This window comes from Rhodamnia argentea, chromosome 2 (assembly GCF_020921035.1).
Source record: "Rhodamnia argentea isolate NSW1041297 chromosome 2, ASM2092103v1, whole genome shotgun sequence".
In the NCBI taxonomy this organism is placed as follows: Eukaryota; Viridiplantae; Streptophyta; class Magnoliopsida; order Myrtales; family Myrtaceae; genus Rhodamnia; species Rhodamnia argentea.
In genome coordinates this window covers 15,826,610-15,830,638 of record NC_063151.1, presented here as the reverse complement: position 1 = coordinate 15,830,638, position 4,029 = coordinate 15,826,610, and the positions used below count along the sequence as shown (strand labels likewise).

The 4,029-nt window shown below is 41.0% G+C and overlaps 1 pseudogene; it reads right to left on the bottom strand.

Annotated features, from left to right (window-relative positions):
- Window positions 1–1,688: 1,688 nt before the first annotated feature.
- On the bottom strand, window positions 1,689–3,060 carry LOC125312469 (annotated as a pseudogene).
- Window positions 3,061–4,029: the final 969 nt, after the last annotated feature.

Below are 4,029 nucleotides of genomic sequence, written 5' to 3'. Positions count from 1 at the left end.
ATGAAAAAGATAGCCATCATACCTATAGAATTTATCAAATGCAGCGTGTTCACAAGTTTCAAACACTCTTCTAAAGTCATCATCATTAGTATATAAGTCTTTGATATGCTCAAAACCTAGACACTTTGTTCCTAGAGTAGTTAGAGTTGCGTACCTTCGAGAAAGTGCATCGCCACCACATTTTCCTTACCTTTCTTGTACTTGATCACATATGGAAAGGTCTTGATGAACTCCATCCATTTAGCATGTCTTTTCTTCAATTTTTGTTGCCCCTTCAAGTATTTTAAGGTCTCGTGGTCGGTGTGGATCACGAACTCCTTCGGCCATAGATAATGTTGCCAAGTTTCCAAAGCTCGCACCAAAGCATACATCTCCTTATCATAAGTAGGATAATTCAACGTTGCTCCACTTAATTTCTCGCTAAAATAAGTTGTGGGACACCCTCCTTGCATTAACACGGCTCCAATTCTTGTACCAGAAGTATCGCACTCTATCTCAAAAGCAACACCGAAATTCAGCAAAGATAACAAATGAGCATCGATCAACTTATCTTTTAACATATTGAATGCTCTCTCTTACTCTTCTCTCCACGTGAAACCCACATGCTTCTTGATAACCTCGGTCAAAGGTGCGGCAATAGTGTTGAAGTCTTTCACGAATTGTCGATAAAAACTTGCTAAGCCGTGAAAACTGCGCACCTCTCCCACGATCTTAGGTGTCAGTCACTCACAAATTGCTTTAACCTTTTCCTCATCAACTTGTACACCATCAACACTAACAACAAACCCTAGAAACACTAATCCGTTAGTTACAAAAGAGCACTTCTTTAGGTTAGCATATAATTGTTCGGCTCTTAAGACCTGCAAAATAGCTCACACATGCTTAATATGGTTATCATGACTTCGGCTATATATTAAGATATCATCAAAATAGACAACTACAAATTGACCAAAAAAAGAACGCAAAACATGATTCATAAGTCGCATGAAAGTGCTGGGTGCATTAGTTAATTCAAATGGCATGACTAATCACTCATACAACCCATCCTTAGTCTTAAATGCAGTTTTCCATTCATCCCATTCTTTCATCCTAATCTGATGATAACCACTTTTCAAATCGATCTTAGTAAATATGCAAGCGCCATGTAACTCATCCAATATGTCATCTAACCTAGGAATAAGATGTCGATACTTCATTGTAATGTTATTGATTGCTCGGCAATCAACACACATTCGCCATGATCCATCCTTCTTCAGCACCAACAAAACAAGGACGGTGCACGGGCTAAGACTCTCTCGCACATACCCTTGCTCCAATAATTCACTCACTTGCCACTGAAGTTCCTTTGTCTCCTCGGGATTGCTTCGATAGGCGGGTCGGTTAGGCGGTGGCGCACTAGGAATCAAATTGATTTGATGTTCTATGCCTCGAATCGGTGGTAACCCTCTAGGAAGCTCATTAGGAAAGATATCTTCAAATTCTTGCAATAAAGAAACAACAAAACTAGGTAAACTCGGGTCAAGATAGTTAGTAGAAAACAAAGCCTCATCGTATAAAAGTACAAGCAACGGTCAGTCCCGAACTAAAACTCTCCTCACTTCGCTTTACTTTGCATAGAAGTTCTTTTGCCTCGTTTCTTTTCCCTCTCATTTTCCCTCGACTTTTACCACTCTACTCCTCTCAGCCTCTCATTTTCCTTGCGTCTCGGACTCTCCACGCAAGCCCTCGATTCTCTCACCTTTTCTCTCCCTCTTGGCCTTACCTTTTACATATCTCTCGGCCTCACGTTGTAGTTCCAATTGATCTTCATACACCTCACTAGGTGTCATTGGTACCAAGGTGTAAGTTTTTTGATTCATCACCAATGAATATCGGTTAGTATACCCATCATGATGTACCTTTCGAACATATTGCCATGGTCTACCAAGTAAAATATAACCCGCTTGCATAGTTACAACATCACACACCACCTCATCCTTATATCTCCCTATCTCAAGTGGAACTCGGACTTGCTTTGATGCCTTTACCTCACCACTATCATTCAACCATTGAAGTCTATATGGTTTAGGGTGTTTTGTAGTCTTTAACCTCAACTTCTCCACCATGGTACAATTTGCCACATTCGCACAACTACCTCCATCAATAATCAAATTATAAATCTTACCATACACCATGCATCTTGTATGGAACAAATTATCACGTTGTCGGTGATGCTCCTCCTCCTCGACTTGAACACTAAAAGAACACCTAACCACCATCAATTTACCCTTTATTGGCATCTCAACATCACTATAATCCTCCAACGGTGGCATTTCATCATTCTCTTCCTCTCTCTCACTTTCGGATTCAACATCACCATATTCAACCATGATCATCACCCTCCTATTAGGGCATTGATTTGCCATATGACTCCCTGCCCAAACACTTGAAACATTTAATATCACAAGTCTTAGTGTTAGGGTTGTCAATTTTACCCGAAACCGGATTCGAACCAACTTTGTCATCTTTCTCCTTCTCCTTTGAAGTTTCGGCCTTGGTGTTATTTCCCCTCCAATTCGGCTTCTCATCTCTTTTCCAACTAGGCTTCCAATTTGAGCTTGAACCTCCACTACTCTTGTAATTTCGGTCCAACTTCAATTGCCTCTCAACTTTGATGGCCTTGTCCACCAATTCCTCCAACTCAACGTAATGTTGCAGCTCCACCACCCTTGCTATATCTTAGCTAAAACCACTCAAAAATCGTGACATTATAGCTTCACGACCCTCTACCACATTAGCACGGATCAAAGTAATCTCCATCTCTTTATGGTACTCTTCCACGCTCCTATTGCCTTGTATATGATTTTATAGCTTATGGAACAAATCTCGGTGGTAATGACTTGGTACAAAACTCCTCCTCATTACCGTTTTCATCTCATCCCACGTATTTAGCGACCTCTCACCATTGTGCCTCCTGCTAATCACAAGTTGATCCCACCAAATTATAGCATAATCAATACATTCAATAGCTGCGATTTTTACCTTCTTGAGCTCGGAATATCGTTGGTAGTCAAATACCATTTATATTCTTTTCTCCCACTCTAGGTACGCATCAGGATCATTCTTTCCTTGTAAAGATGGAATCTTCATCTTGATGTTGCCAAGTTCATCATATTCTCGATGTCTAAACCCTCTGTCTCGTCCTCCGTTCCACCTCCCAAACTGGCCATCTCGGTCATCCTCCATATCGGCCTCATACTCATCATCAAATTGCTGCTGCTATCTAGGTTGCGTCCTAGATTCATCTCACTGATTTTGCGGCCTCCCACGTAGTGGCTCTCGATCACTATCAAGCCTCGTCTCACACCCCACGACTCGAGCACTAAGCGCTTCAAGTTGCAATCTCAATTGTTGGATGCCTTCCAAAATCACATCATCTCTTTGTTTGGAACTAGTCTCATTTTGGTTCACGCTTTCTTAGTCGTATGTCATGATTTAAACTTGCAAGAAAATGTTAGAAATAAAGAAACCACTCTAAACACTCCCTCACGTGTTTCGCTCAAGGTGTTTATCACTCTCATCGTGTTTAACTCAATTTCGACTTTTTCCTCACACAATTAAGCTCACACACTCTTACCTTTTACTTCTCGTTTCCTTCTCACAAGCTCTTTATCGGATTAGGAACCAGTCTCTCAACCACCTCACAACAATCGACCAACCTACCAAGCAAGATCAAAATAATTCGGAAGATGTGAATTGCAAACCTCGACCCCCCATCGAACTTGTGATTGGTAACCTTGGTATAAACGTGACTTGTTGACGAACCCGTGTCAACCAACCAACGTTATAGATGCCATGAATAATAGAGCTCGCTATCTTGTTCGATAAGTCGAATCGACCGCCACGAGGAAGCCTTGATAAGGTCAAGTCCTCAAAGAACACAAAAAAGAGAAAATCCTCTCATTGTATGAAAAATGTAATATCTACCCATCTTAAAGCCCTAAGCACCCTTATATATGTTCCTGACTCTAGGAAACACAATATCACAAA